Consider the following 16,743-nt stretch of genomic DNA (forward strand, 5'->3'; position numbering starts at 1 on the left):
GATGCAGTGGGCCCGTAGGGGTAGACAGAGTGTCCTGCATAGTCGAAAGTAAGAAAGTAGTAATGAAGGTTGATGATATAAGGAAATAGTTGATAATGTTGATAGAAAGTGGGGATAGAAGGTAAACCCTGAGTTCTCCATAGTAAGTTGGTTATTGTAAAGAAAGAGTTAATAATGTGTTACAGAGGACAGAAAGTGAACCCGTAGGGGTTAGGTAGTGAGTCCTCCTAGGAGCCATACGTAGATGGCTCAGTGCTTCTAAAACTGAAAGTAATGTTATGATCTACACTCACTGGCCACTTTATTAGGTACACCTGTCCAACTTCTTGTTAACACTTAATTTCTAATCAGCCAATCACATGGCGGCAACTCAGTGCATTTAGGCATGTAGACATGGTCAAGACAATCTCCTGCAGTTCAAACCGAGCATCAGTATGGGGAAGAAAGGTGATTTGAGTGCCTTTGAACGTGGCATGGTTGTTGGTGCCAGAAGGGCTGGTCTGAGTATTTCAGAAACTGCTGATCTACTGGGATTTTCACGCACAACCATCTCTAGGGTTTACAGAGAATGGTCCGAAAAAGAAAAAAAATCCAGTGAGCGGCAGTTCTGTGGGCGGAAATGCCTTGTTGATGCCAGAGGTCAGAGGAGAATGGGCAGACTGGTTCGAGCTGATAGAAAGGCAACAGTGACTCAAATCGCCACCCGTTACAACCAAGGTAGGCCTAAGAGCATCTCTGAACGCACAGTGCGTCGAACTTTGAGGCAGATGGGCTACAGCAGCAGAAGACCACACCGGGTACCACTCCTTTCAGCTAAGAACAGGAAACTGAGGCTACAATTTGTACAAGCTCATCGAAATTGGACAGTAGAAGATTGGAAAAACGTTGCTTGGTCTGATGAGTCTCGATTTCTGCTGCGACATTCGGATGGTAGGGTCAGAATTTGGCGTAAACAACATGAAAGCATGGATCCATCCTGCCTTGTATGGAGCATCTTTGGGATGTGCAGCCGACAAATCTGCGGCAACTGTGTGATGCCATCATGTCAATATGGACCAAAATCTCTGAGGAATGCTTCCAGCACCTTATTGAATCTATGCCACGAAGAATTGAGGCAGTTCTGAAGGCAAAAGGGGGTCCAACCCGTTACTAGCATGGTGTACCTAATAAAGTGGCCGGTGAGTGTATACTGTGTATAGAAGTTGAAAAGGCAGTAGGTCCTGGCTGAACGGGGCGGTCCTGTAACAGAAAGGAGAGGCAGTAGGTCTGGTGCCGATAGGACAGGCGGTCCTGCAGATCCAAAGTAGGAGAATGAAAAAGTTAAAGTGCCTTATAATGTGATTATAGGAAGGTCTTTAGTGGATTTAGAGTGTGAGTCCTTAAAGGCAATGTTAAATTATTGTTCAACAATTTTGCACTTAAGTAGAATGCCCGGTTGGGTAACAGAAGTAAATTATAGCATGTAGCTATGATATTTTTGCCATGTTTGTAACGTTCAAGTGTCCTTACCTCCCATAAAGGGAAGCCTGTTCAAGTATACTTATTGTCATTGCACTCAACAAAATTGTATGTCTTTTTGCTAACTTGTATTGTTGTTTTCTTCCCAGTCCCGGAGTACTGTGTTTAACCAGGGGGGAGTGCAGCGCCCCAGAGTCCTGGTCGTTGCAGTACTGTGGCTCCGCCACTATGGGGAGCCATGGTGCGTCTGATGGCACTGAAGGAGTTCAACTGATCAGGTATCACAGACACCAATACATTTCACAGCCGGGCCTCCGGGGGAGCTAAGGGTTCTATTCATTAGGCCACTCCCCACCATAGTGGGTAAACTGGGGGTCAGGCAGGAAGTTAGATCAGAAAGCTGACTGGATTGGACGAAGCAACACCTAGTGGCAGAGGGTGTTGTGGAGGAAGAGACAGTAGGGTCTCTGTCAGGGGTGGGATCCTGACAGAGGCTTGGCATTGAAAAGAATGTAACGGGTCCGCGCCAGCTCCGGGAAGCGGCGGGACCCAAGAAAGGACTAGAAGCGAGATAGATTGTGCTGAGTGAGAAACGAGATCAAGCAATAGGAGAATTCCAGTAGGGGTCGTGCTGTAAGACCGGAGCAACACCCTACTGAGGCGCACTACCGGTGGCCGGAACGCCGAGGGAGTATTATAACATTCAGCTTCAAGCAATACTCTAAACAGCGGCAGGACAGTCAGTTTAAGGCGGGCTGTCTAACACATATCACCTATGAAGTCTTGGGAGGCAATTGCGGGAGAGGGGCGTCTCTAGGGTCCCGGAAGAACTCCAGGCCTATCCGACAAACGGGTGCCGTTCTAACTGTAACATCAGGAAGGGACGGAAGATTAGAAGAACATCATTTAATCGAGTTGTGAGGGAACTTAAGAAACAGACACAACGGTTGTGGGGTACTTTCCGTAAGCACAGCAGGGAAGGACTACAACACATAGCGCTAAGAAGGAAGGCACCGATTTCCACCTGTGAAGTGAACTCTGGAGGTGCCATTGGACCGGCCGGACTTGCGCAGCCTGGTGAACCGTATTCTGGACTGAGGACTCAGAGATCTCCAGTAAAGAGGTAAAGAGACTGCAACCTGGTGTCCTCGTTATTTACCGCGACCTGCACCCCACAACTGCACCGTTACAACACCACTTATTGCACTGGACGTCCCCCACTGACAGACAGGGCCACGGACCGGGTCTAGCCACCGTGACAACTCCAGAGCCGAGACCCAGAGGCCCGGCTCTGGGTACCCCTCAGCCCTGCGGCGGTGTGGGGGCGCTCCACTAACAGTGAGCGTATGGTATGTAGACCTCTGATTCCAAGGCATGGAATATATGTATATACTACCAGAACAGTCACTGCAAACTACAAGATAACCCAAGACTACTTGCTGGTTATTACTTGCAAGTCATTTATACAGGCTGACTGGATGCATAACAGGTAGCGTATGGCTCCGGGGTGGGGTTTACAGAACAAAAAGGAACAGAACTATTACATTTTATATTTAATTCAAAATGATAGGCATCATTTATGAAAAAATATATGCAAAATATTTTACAAAGGAGACCAAACAATACAGCATATGCAATTACAGAAAATAAAACAGGACTAAAGGAAACCTGTCAACATGTTTGGCCGATATGAGATATGGCCACCACCTTTCAGGTGGGGTGGGAGCAGTCCAGTTTGAGAGATGTCGATGTTCTTGGTCCTCCTATCATCTTTCAATCGCCGTCCTCCTCCTTACTTTGTGTGGATGATGCATCCCTGCATCATCCACACAATTTCCTCAGCATTGTGCTCCTGTGCAGACGTACTTCTCTGCCCAGTTGAAAGAAGAGCAAGTACTGCAGTGTGCAGGTCAAAGAGCCCCGGCACCTGCGCACTGCAGTACTTTGCTCTTCCTTCAACAGCGCAAAGAAGTAAGCCTGCACAGGAGCGTGATGCCAATGAGACTGTGTGAATGAGACATCATCCACATGAAGCAAGAAGGAGGATGACAATTATAAGAGCGGAAGCGCCGGATCAAGACCAGCGTCAAAGACTTTTTGCTCTCCTGCCGGTCGGATTGGGGGCTTATATATAGCATTATAGAATGCTGTATATCAGACCTAAAAGGTGGTGGCTATATCTAATATCTGCCAAACCTGGTGACACGTTCGCTTTAACAAAATGAACTTACTATGCCAATCACAGAGATGATTCAGCTCAGCAAATGAAAGCACTTTGATAGGAGACATTCATTGAACGGGATTCATGCATACACCGGAGTGAACGTAGATCACAATTTGCCTTGACCTTTTATCAGCACCTGGGTTACCCTTCCCCCCTCACCCCACCATGATGACCTCACGTGTGCCAGGTTGTGGGATGTTTTCAGCACTTCAGGATTTCATGAAATTCCAAACTCATAAGATATCTTTATTCCTGATGATCGCAGAAGCTTGAGATCACACCATATTTTTATTGGGCTTTTACCTTTCCTTAGATAGTCGTTAGATGACATGATAATCCTTAGATGACATGACTGGTGTCAGTTATTTGGTCACTATTGATTTGGGGCTTATAGGCATGTGTTACAGTTATGAGAAAACATGCATATTCTTCCCTGATCAGCCCTGAAACTGAAAATTTATGTCTTATCACTATCAGATCTATGCAAATCTCTACCTATTCACTGGTGCCTAACTGTCTATTGTAGATGTTTTGATAGAAGGAAGCTCATCATCTAAAAGGTGTAAGATATTTGTGTCCCTTTCTTTCAAAACTTAAGAGGCCTCACCTCATCTGTCTACTTACCTGTCCAATCTATAAATCTCCTTTTTACTCACCATAGACATTCCCTTTGGCACTGCAGGTGGTCCTTTGTTTCAAAAGTAGCTGCCTGAGTTTCAGTTAGGACTGTCAGTTCCCTACCTCTCCAATCTTTAAATCTCAGTCTGCTTCATTTCCCGTATATAAAACTGTGTAAATCAGCTACTAATAGAATCTTAGAATGCCAGCTCTTTTTTCCTAATGCAAAAGAGAGACGAGATGGGGGGGGGAAGAATGCCGTCTCTCTAGTGTGTCTTCAGAGATCTTAACATTTTCTATGACAGTCCAGATCAATATAGACATCTACACACTAGATAATAAAAATGACTTGTCAGATTCAGCTTGTGAATCATAGTCTAGAATACTCCAGAAAGGTCCAATGTAATATTTTTGTTTGATTTACAACATTTTTCTATTTTTCGCCGGTTTTAAGAAGATAGAAAACCATTAATCAAAGTTCAGTAACTGCATATTGCCCAAGTGACCTCTTCTATTTGTAGAATGTTCAGACATATACACCATCACTTTCTGTGGCTTTTAAATAATAAAGTGAAAGTGTCCTTCTAACCTGAGTCTTGTCTTACATCGCACTGTTGTGAACTTAAAAAAGGAACAAAAATAGATTGTGTTTACAAAGTGTACATTTTTGCAAATATGAAATCTAAATCGTCAGAATTCTCCCATCTAAAATTTTTTCCTAAAACCATAAATAGAAGGTAGTGAAGGGGGACCTGCAGCAGTATCTCTTCTACTGCAAGACTAGTGCCATGAGAGAATGGTGGTGGAGAGTAGAGAATGACTGGCTAGAGCTTGAACAGTCCGGCTCTACAACTCCACACCAGAATAAGCCCATCCACCAATGACAGTTGTAGAGAGAAAGTTCACATAGTGATACAGAAGAAAGTAAAAGACCCAAGAAATAAAGGTTTAGCAGTAGCACACTTATCTTAGGTTGCACTATATGTGATACATATCTAGACTGTTGCATACTTATTGTATGGACTGTCTGTGTATTGTAGAGCCTAGCTTAATCAGAACAATGCATATCAACAAGCATTCTCCCCGCCAGTATTTGGTATTCGGGGCACTGGTTCAGTCATTGAGCGAGTGTAACCGTGCCCCGGCCCTGACTGACCCTCGTTCTACATTAAGACCGGCTGTCAGTCAGGTCGGGGGCACGGTTACAGCGGCCGCTTTGTATACTCAGAGCAGTGACTGAACCGGCGCTGCAATGCTCCTTAACTGATCACCGAATCCTGGTGGGGAGAATAAAGATCGTTTTCTTTCCTCTGCATTCGACTACGTTCAGGTGCCGGACAGCATAATAACACTGTTAGCCTGCGGATTAACCACATATTTGCAGGTTAACAGCATTGCTTCTGGTGACAGGTTCTCTTTAAAACAAAGTTCTTCTGTGAAAACTCCTTTCTTCTAGTCCCGGAACTTATGTATTATTGTCTAAATTAACATTACACTTTTAAAGGCTTTATATTTGGCAGAATCCCCCCGGTGCCCCATAGTAGACAAAAAGTTTGAAGTTGCTATTAAACTTGACCACTAAGTTATTTAATAACCCATTATTGGCCTCATCCAAGGTTCACTGTTTATTGACTTCTGTATGTTTGAGTTGAGAGCTCCACATTGGCACAATTGTCTGAGAGATAGAAGAGAACTTGCAATGTTGCAATGTAACATTTAAGGCAAAATTCCCTCACGCAAAAAGATCTCTTATCCTTAGTCATTTCTGAAAGTCACAGAAGACGTCTAATCTGCCCTAATGCTAGTAGTGCTAGACAATCTCACAAAAAAAGAACAAAAGTCTTAACTCAAAATGTGGATTCTCCTCTTAGCCATATGTTTCTCCATCTTATCCTTGGAAAAAGCATCAGCTTCAGAACCGTGAGTTTCCATATTTTTTAGGTTATAAGACTCACTTTTTTCCACAAAATTTGGAGGGAAAATGGGGGTGCCTCTTACAATTCAAATATACCTTCCTGTCATGGTGGAGCAGGGACCCAGGGTCGTTGTTGAAGGAGGCAAGAGTGGCGCGTTGTTGCAGGCTGCAGGGTGGGATGAGATGGTGTTTGGAGGTGCGACACTGCGGATGTTCGGTGGTGCGGGGGTTCCACTCACATTTTGCAAAAGCCCGGGACCCCAGCACTTCCATAGTTTATATTGTGGTGGACTCCGTAAAAATGGCTGGCAAGGGCAGCGCATGCACAGATGAAGATCTCAGCACCAAGATCTTGGGAGATTAGATCTCTGAGCCATGATCTCCATGTGCGCATGCGCCGACCCCCGGCAGCCATTTTCCTGGAGTCCACTGCAAAGTAAACCATGGAAGTACGGGGGCTCCAGGCTTTCTCAAAATGTCGGCGGAGCCCCCGCACCACGGAACTTCCACAGCGTCATGCTTCCGAACAACCCTTTCTCCCAGTCTGGGGTCCGCAGCATCGCCCCACTCCTACCTCCACCAGCAGCGAACCTGGGACCCGCTTCAACGCAGCCACCACCCCAGTAAGCAATAAGATGCATGGATTGTTAGAAGCTCCACCATTTTATTAAAAAAAGGGTTTTTTACTATTTTTCTCCTCGTGTGCCTTATAATCTGGTGCGTCTTAAAAACCGCAAAAAAAATACGATAATGAATAGTTTTTTACTTAACTTTACTTTATCTTAACTAAAAATATGAGTTAATCTGACAAATAATTCACAATTTCATGTTAGCCAAAAGCCTAAAAGCCAATACATCCAGACCAAGTTTACATTTTTTCTTTTACTTTATACTTTTAAATTCTTCATTTGCTTTACTTTTTCCATTTATTAATCTCAGTTATTCAGCTTCTCGTGATAGTTTGTGTAAAAAGCTAATTCTGTAGGAGCTGATGAACATTGAAGTAAACATCTGGTATATCTAAAATGATTACCCTTCTGGTGTACCAGCCCCATGCTGCTGATACATTATTGCAGGTGGTCCATTACAAACCTAGTAGTCTTGTTTAAATTCTCAGATCATTCACACCCAAGGCTCATAAAATCATCTTACTAACCAGATATTCTCAGAATTATTTTACCAATTAGTAGCAAGCACCAACATTCTGATATAAACATTAAAGAGAACCTGTCACCATTAAAATGCAGTGCAATCTGCAGGCTCCATGTTATAGAGCTATTATAGAGTTAATGTGGAATGTTCTGAGAAATTATGACTGTTCCAAATTAAATTGTAAAATTCAAACCCGTGCATGGAAGAGCCACTCTCATTCATTAAAGGGAATCGGTAACCCCATTTTTCGACTATAAGCTGCAGCCACCGCCATCAGGGGCTTATCTACAGCATTCTGTAATGCTGTAGATAAGCCCCCAATGTAACCTGAAAGATAAGAAAAACAAGTTAGATTATACTCACCCAGGGGCGGTCCGGGTGCGGTCTGGTCCGATGGCCTTCGCGTTCCGCGTCCAGCGCCTCCCATCTTCATACGATGACGTCCTGTTCTTTGCTTCGTGTTGTGGCTCCTACACAGGCGTGCCTTATCTGCCATGTTGAAGGCAGAACAAAGTCCGGGCAAGGTCAGAGAGGCCCGGCGCCTGCGCACTGCAGTACTTTACGCTGTTTTTCTTATCTTTCAGGTTACATCAGGGGCTTATCTACAGCATTACAGAATGCTGTAGATAAGCCCCTGATGGCGGTGGCCGCAGCTTATAGTCGGAAAATGGGGTGACAGATTCCCTTTAAGAATCAAAGCAGATCTCTCTTTATTACATCATCAGGTCAGTCTTTATCTAGGTTATTAGTATTCATACTTGGTAGTGCAGTGCCCCAGAGTCCTGGTCGTTGCAGTACTGACGCTCCGCCGCTAAGGGGAGTGATGGTACGTCTGATGGCACTTAAGGAGTTCACCTGACCAGGTATCACAGTCACATATTACACTTCACATTCTGTCCACCAGGGGGAGCAAAGGGTTCTATGTATTAGGCCACTTCACAATCTGGTAAAACTGGGGGCTGGATAGGAAGTTAGTCAGAAGCTGACTGGGTTGGAACCAGGCAACATCCTGTGGCAGAGGGTGTTGCGGGGGAAGATTCAGGGGGGCCTCTGTCAGGGGTGGGATCCTGACAGTGGCATAGCGAACAGAACGTTATGGAGCCGCGCCTGCACTCGAATGTGGTGGCATGCTAAGAAAGGAAACGAAGCGAGGTTTATTGTGGAGAAGTGAGAAACGAGATAGCAGCAAAAAGGGGATAAAGCCAGCAGGAGTCGTGCCGTAAGATCGAGGCAACATCCTACTGAGGCGCGTAGCCGGTGGCCGGAACGCCGAGGGAGCATTAGGCTCCAAGCAATACTTCAAACAGCGGCAGGACAGTTAATTTTAGATTGGCTGTCTCACCTAAATCACCTAAGCAGACATAGGGGGCAATTGTGGGAGAGGGGCGATGCTAGGGTCCTGGAAGAACTCCAGGCCTACCCGCCATACGGGTTCATCCTATCCATATCATCTGGGGGACGGAGAAAGAACATCAGAACAGATACAAGTTGTGAGAGAAGAACATCAGAAACAGACACAACAGTTGTGAGGACTATCCCGTGGTGCTCAGCAGGGAGGTACTACAACACACAGGCGCTAGAAGGTAGGCACTGATTTCCACCTGCAAAGGGAACTCTGGATGTGCCTTCGGACCGGCCGGTCTCAGCCAGCCCTGCTAGCAGTACTCTGGATTGTGGATCCTGAAGCCTTCAGTAAAGAGGTAAAGAGACTGCAACCCTGTGTCTTCGTTATTCATTGCGACTTGCACCCCGCACCACCATCACACCTTTCAATGGACGCCCCTTAGCAGGGTCACTGACCGGGTCTAGCCATCGTGACAACCCCAGGACCGAGACCGAGAGGCCCGGTACCAAGTACCCAGCGGCCCTGCATCTGGGGGTGCTCCAGTAATGTGCTGGCATTAGCATACACACATCTCATTGGCTAAAGTTGATTCTGTCTACACCCAACTAGAAAGTTAGGTGTGTTTCCTCTCCTTAGTTTCGTCTATCCAACTTTTCTATGTTTTCGCTAAGTCCGTCAGCCATAGACATTCCTAAGGGACACCTATTACAAAACACACACACACTGGCTCAAACTCCATCTTGGAAAACTGAAGAGAATATATGCAGAATATCTACAGTAGAGTCAGGATAGATAAATAATAATTCCTACCATAACATCATGAGAGACATAAACAGCGAGAAAGATTTCAGCATTCATTACCTTGACTCCCTCAGCTGGTGAGGGGAAAGGAGGGGGTTTAATATGCTCTGCTGTTATGGGCCTGGTGGTTAGGTGCACCCGGAATGACCTGATAGTTAATCTTGAAATCGGGACAAGCTCTGGGGAAGTGGGAACTCTGCTGACCGCAAACCCTACTCCTATCACACACACTAGAATTAGCCGTGGAGTGTGCCTAACTCTGCCTAGACGCCTCTTCACAGCCTAAGAGCTAACTACCCCTAAAGATAGGAAATAAAGCCTCACCTTGCCTCAGAGAAATTCCCCAAAGGAAAAGGCAGCCCCCCACAAGTATTGACTGTGAGTTAAGAGGAAATTACAAACACAGGAACGAAATAGGTTTTAGCAAAGGAGGCCAGTCTAACTAAATAGATTGAGGATAGAAAAGGGATCTTTGCGGTCAACACAAAAAAACTACAAAATACCACGCAGAGTGTGCAAAAAGACCCCCGCACCGACTCACGGTGCGGTTTTGCCACTCTGCACCCCCAGAGCTTCCAGCTAGCAAGGCAATATCATGATAGCAAGCTGGACTAGAACTTAGCAAGCAAACAATAAACAACAAATGAACAAGTAGGAACTTAGCTTCTGCTGAAGTAGACAGGTCATCAGAAAGATCCAGAGAGATCTGAACCAGTACTAAGACATCGACAGCTGGCATGAAATAACGATCTGAGTGGAGTTAAATAGAGAAGCCAGTCTAGCAATAAACGAGGGCAGCTGGGAAGGAACCTCAAGAACTAGTAGCTCCACTCACAGCCACCAGAGGGAGTTCACAGACAGAACTCGCCGAAGTACCATTCATGACCACAGGAGGGAGTTCAAGAATGGAATTCACAACAGTACCCCCCCCTTGAGGAGGGGTCACCGAACCCTCAACAGAGCCCCCAGGCCGATCAGGACAAGCCAAATGAAAGGCACGAACTAAATCGGCAGCAACAACCCAGGAATTATCCTCCTGACCATAGCCCTTCCATTTGACCAGGTACTGAAGCTTCCGTCTCGAAATACGAGAATCCAAAATCTTCTCCACCACATACTCCAACACCGGAGCAGGAGGATCAATGGAGGGAACCATAGGCGCCACATATCTCCGCAGCAACGACCTATGGAACACATTATGGATGGCAAAAGAAGCTGGAAGGGCCAAACGAAATGACACAGGATTGAGAATTTCAGAAATCTTATAAGGACCAATGAAACGAGGCTTAAACTTAGGAGAAGAAACCTTCATAGGAACATAACGAGACGACAACCAAACCAAGTCCCCAACACGAAGTCAGGGACCAACACAGCGACGGCGGTTAGCAAAACGTTGAGCCTTCTCCTGGGACAATGTCAAATTGTCCACCACGTGAGTCCAAATTTGTTGCAACCTGTCCACCACAGAATCTGCACCAGGACAGTCCGAAGGCTCAACCTGCCCTGAAAAAAAAATGAGGATGAAAACCAAAATTACAAAAAAAGGCGAAACCAAAGTAGCAGAACTGGCCCGATTATTAAGGGCGAACTCAGCCAATGGCAAGAAGGTCACCCAATCATCCTGATCCGCAGAAACAAAGCATCTCAGATATGTTTCCAAAGTCTGATTGGTTCGTTCGGTTTGGCCATTTGTCTGAGGATGGAAAGCCGAAGAAAAAGACAAATCAATGCCCATCTTAGCACAAAAGGACCACCAAAACCTTGAAACAAACTGGGAACCTCTGTCCGACATGATGTTCTCCAGAATGCCATGCAAACGAACCACATGCTGGAAAAATAATGGAACCAAATCAGAGGAGGAAGGCAACTTAGGCAAGGGTACCAAATGGACCATTTTAGAGAAGCGATTACAAACCACCCAGATGACCGACATCCTTTGAGAAACAGGGAGATCTGAAATAAAATCCATGGAAATATGCGTCCAGGGCCTCTTCGGGACCGGCAAGGGCAAAAGTAACCCACTGGCACGAGAACAGCAGGGCTTAGCCCGAGCACAAGTTCCACAGGACTGCACAAAAAAACGCACATCCCGCGACAAGGAAGGCCACCAAAAGGACCTAGCCACCAAATCTCTGGTACCAAAAATCCCAGGATGACCAGCCAATACCGAACAATGAACCTCAGAGATAACTCTATTAGTCCATCTACCAGGGACAAACAGTTTCTCCGCTGGACAACGGTCAGGTCTATCAGCATGGAACTCCTGCAGCACCCGCCGCAAATCAGGGGAGATGGCAGACAGAATTACCCCCTCTTTGAGAATACCAGCCGGCTCAGGAACTCCAGGAGAATCAGGCACAAAACTCCTTGAAAGGGCATCAGCCTTCACATTCTTAGAACCCGGAAGGTATGAAACCACAAAATTGAAACAGGAGAAAAACAGCGACCATCGAGCCTGTCTAGGATTCAACCGCTTGGCAGACTCGAGATAAGTCAGATTCTTGTGATCCGTTAAGACCACCACGCGATGCTTGGCTCCTTCAAGCCAATGTCGCCACTCCTCGAATGCCCACTTCATAGCCAACAACTCCTGATTGCCAACATCATAATTACGCTCAGCAGGCGAAAACTTTCTAGAAAAGAAAGCACATGGCTTCATCACAGAGCCATCAGAACTTCTCTGAGACAAAACAGCCCCTGCTCCAATTTCAGAAGCATCAACCTCGACCTGAAAAGGGAGCGAAACATCTGGCTGACACAACACAGGAGCCGAAGAGAAATGACGTTTCAACTCCTGAAAAGCCTCAACGGCTGCAGAGGACCAATTCACCACATCAGCACCCTTCTTAGTCAAATCAGTCAACGGTTTAACAACACTAGAAAAATTAGCGATGAAGCGACGGTAAAAATTAGCAAAGCCCAGGAATTTCTGAAGGCTCTTCACAGATGTAGGCCGAGTCCAATCATAAATGGCCTGAACTTTAACAGGATCCATCTCGATAGTAGAAGGGGAAAAAATGAAGCCCAAAAAGGAAACCTTCTGAACTCCAAAGAGACACTTAGATCCCTTCACAAACAAGGAATTAGCACGAAGGACCTGGAACACCATTCTGACCTGCTTCACATGAGACTCCCAATCATCCGAAAAGACCAAAATATCATCCAAATATACAATCATGAATCTATCCAGATACTTTCGGAAGATGTCATGCATAAAGGACTGAAACACAGAGGGAGCATTAGAAAGCCCGAATGGCATCACCAGTTACTCAAAATGGCCCTCGGGCGTATTAAATGCTGTTTTCCATTCATCGCCCTGTTTAATACGCACAAGATTATACGCCCCTCGCAGATCTATCTTGGTGAACCAACTAGCCCCCTTAATCTGGGCAAACAAATCAGACAGTAGAGGCAAAAGGTACTGAAATTTGACCGTGATTTTATTGAGAAGGTGGTAATCTATACAAGGTCTCAGAGAACCATCCTTCTTGGCCACAAAAAAGAACCCTGCTCCCAATGGTGACTACGACGGGCGAATATGCCCTTTCTCCAAGGACTCCTTTATATAACTCCGCATAGCGGCGTGTTCTGGCACAGATAAATTGAAAAGTCGTCCCTTAGGGAACTTGCTACCAGGAATCAAATTAATAGCACAATCACAATCCCTATGAGGAGGTAGGGCACTGGATTTGGGCTCATCAAATACATCCCGGTAATCCGACAAAAACTCAGGGACTTCAGAAGGAGTGGAGGAAGAAATTGCCAACAATGGAACATCACCATGTACCCCTTGGCAACCCCAACTGGACACAGACATTGATTTCCAATCCAATACTGGATTATGGACCTGTAGCCATGGCAAACCCAACACGACCACATCATGCAGATTATGCAACACCAAAAAGCGAATATCCTCCTAATGTGCAGGAGCCATGCACATGGTCAACTGAGTCCAGTACTGAGGCTTATTCTTGGCCAAAGGCGTAGCATCAATTCCCCTCAATGGAATAGGATACTGCAAGGGCTCCAAGAAAAAACCACAGCGCCTGGCAAACTCCAAGTCCATCAAATTCAGGGCAGCGCCTGAATCCACAAATGCCATAACAGAGTAGGACGACAAAGAGCAAATCAGAGTAACGGACAAAAGAAATTTAGGCTGTACAGTACCAATGGTGACGGACCTAGCGAACCGCTTAGTGCACTTAGAACAATCAGAGATAGCATGAGTGGAGTCACCACAGTAAAAACACAGCCCATTCTGACGTCTGTGTTCTTGCCGTTCAGCTCTGGTCAAAGTCCTATCACATTGCATAGGCTCAGGCCTCTGCTCAGAGGATACCGCCAAATAGTGCACAGTTTTGCGCTCACATAAGTGCCGATCGATCTGTATAGCCAAGGACATTGATTCATTCAGACCAGCAGGCGTGGGGAACCCCACCATAACATCCTTAAGGGCTTCAGAAAGACCCTTTCTGAAAATTGCTGCCAGGGCACACTCATTCCATTGAGCAAGCACAGACCACTTTCTGAACTTCTGGCAATATACCTCCGCTTCATCCTGACCCTGACACAAAGCCAGCAAAATTTTCTCTGCCTGATCCACAGAATTCGGTTCATCATAAAGCAATCCCAGCGCCAGAAAAAACGCATCTACATTACGCAATGCAGGATCTCCTGGCACCAGGGAGAATGCCCAGTCTTGAGGGTCGCCACGTAACAAAGAAATAATGATTTTTACTTGCTGAATGGGGTCACCAGAAGAGCAGGGTTTCAGAGCAAGAAACAGTTTACAATTATTTTTGAAATTCAGAAACTTAGATCTATCCCCAGAAAACAAATCAGGAATTGGAATTCTAGGCTCTAACATAGGATTCTGAACTACATAATTTTGAATGCTTTGTACCCTTGCAGTGAGTTGATCTACACTAGAGGACAGACCTTGAATGTCCATATCTACACCTGAGTCCTGAACCACCCAGAGGTTAAGGGGAAAAGAAAGACAAAACACACTGCAGAGAAAAAAAAATGGTCTCAGAACTTCTCTTATCCCTCTATTGAGATGCATTAACACTTTGTGGGCCAGCTGTACTGTTATGGACCTGGTGGTTAGGTGCACCCGGAATGACCTGATAGTTAATCTTGAAATCGGGACAAGCTCTGGGGAAGTGGGAACTCTGCTGACCGCAAACCCTACTCCTATCACTCACACTAGAATTAGCCGTGGAGCGTGCCTAACTCTGCCTAGATGCCTCTTCACAGCCTAAGAGCTAACTACCCCTAAAGATAGGAAATAAAGCCTCACCTTGCTGTTGTGAATTAGACTTTTTTGGCTCCCTCTAGTGGTTTCTAGTGATATGACTCTGGGATTTCCTTCCCTCTGTCTGCACCCAGCTGGGTCGTTACTTCAGGGGTGTTGCTATATAAACCTCCTGGAACCTTAGTCCAGTGCCTGGCATCGGTGTTATCAGACACATTCTGTTTGCTCCTGTTTGCTGGTCCTGGTTCGTGCTAAATTAAGCTAAGTCTTGCTTCTTTTTTATTTGGGTTATTTGTTTGCTTTCATTTTTGTCCAGCTTGTACTAAATGTGATTCCTGACCTTGCTGGAAGCTCTAGGGGGCTGGTGTTCTCCCCCCGGGCCGTTAGACGGTTCGGGGGTTCTTGAATTTCCAGTGTGGATATTTTTGATAGGATTTTTTGCTGACCATATAAGTTATCTTTCTATATTCTGCTATTAGCTAGTGGGCCTCTCTTTGCTAAATTCCTAGCTCATTCTTATGTTTGTCTTTTCCTCTTACCTCACCGTTATTATTTGTGGGGGGCTTCTATCCAACTTTTTGGGGTATTTCCTCTGGAGGCAAGAAAGGTCTTTCTTTTCCCTTCTAGGGGTAGTTAGCTCTCCGGCTGGCGCGAGACGTCTAGGATCAACGTAGGAACGTTCCCCGGCTGCTGGTATTTGTGGTGCTAGGATTAGTTATATGGTCAGCCCAGTTACCACTGCCCTATGAGCTGGTTTTCTGTATTTACTGACTTAGCATTATTCCTGAGACCCTCTGCCATTGGGGTCATAACAGTATGCCAGGCCAATATTGAATGTTTAAAGCATTGCAGAAGTGGGATAATAAGAAAGGAAATTCTGAGGTTTTTTGTTTTTTTTCCTTCCTTCTCTTCCTCCCCTTTACCTTTGAGTGGCGTGTGCTTGCTGCAGACATGAATGTGCAGACCTTGATTACAAGTGTTGACCAGCTGGCAGCTCGTGTGCAGGGTATACAAGATTTTGTTACCAGTAGTCCTATGTCTGAACCTAAAATACCTATTCCGGAATTGTTTTCTGGAGATCGATTTAGGTTTAGGAATTTCAAGAATAATTGTAAATTGTTTCTTTCTCTGAGACCCCGTTCATCTGGAGATTCTGCTCAGCAAGTTAAAATTGTTATTTCTTTTTTACGGGGCGACCCTCAGGATTGGGCTTTCTTGCTAGCGCCAGGAGATCCGGCATTGGCAAATATTGATGCGTTTTTTCTGGCGCTCGGATTGCTTTACGAGGAACCCAATCTTGAAATTCAGGCAGAAAAAGCCTTGCTGGCTATTTCTCAGGGTCAGGATGAAGCTGAAGTGTATTGCCAAAAATTTCGGAAATGGTCCGTGCTTACTCAGTGGAATGAGTGTGCTCTGGCCGCAAATTTCAGAAATGGCCTTTCTGAAGCCATTAAGAATGTGATGGTGGGTTTCCCCATTCCTACAAGTCTGAATGATTCTATGGCGCTTGCTATTCAAATTGACCGGCGTTTGCGGGAGCGCAAAACCGCTAATCCTCTGGTGGTGTTGTCTGAACAAACACCTGATTTAATGCAATGTGATAGAATTCAGACTAGAAATGAACGGAAAAATCATAGACGTCAGAATGGGTTGTGTTTTTACTGTGGTGATTCTACACATGTTATATCAGCATGCTCTAATCGCCTAACAAGGGTTGTTAGTCCTGTCGCCATTGGTAATTTGCAACCTAAATTTATTTTGTCTGTGACTTTAATTTGCTCTTTGTCTTCTTACCCTGTTATGGCGTTTGTGGATTCAGGTGCCGCCCTGAGTCTTATGGATCTGTCATTTGCCAAGCGCTGTGGTTTTGTTCTTGAACCGTTAGTAAATCCTATTCCTCTTAGAGGTATTGATGCTACGCCATTGGCGGAAAATAAACCGCAGTTTTGGACGCAGATGACCATGTGCATGAC

The sequence above is a fragment of the Ranitomeya variabilis genome, chromosome 4, assembly GCF_051348905.1.
Source record: "Ranitomeya variabilis isolate aRanVar5 chromosome 4, aRanVar5.hap1, whole genome shotgun sequence".
In the NCBI taxonomy this organism is placed as follows: Eukaryota; Metazoa; Chordata; class Amphibia; order Anura; family Dendrobatidae; genus Ranitomeya; species Ranitomeya variabilis.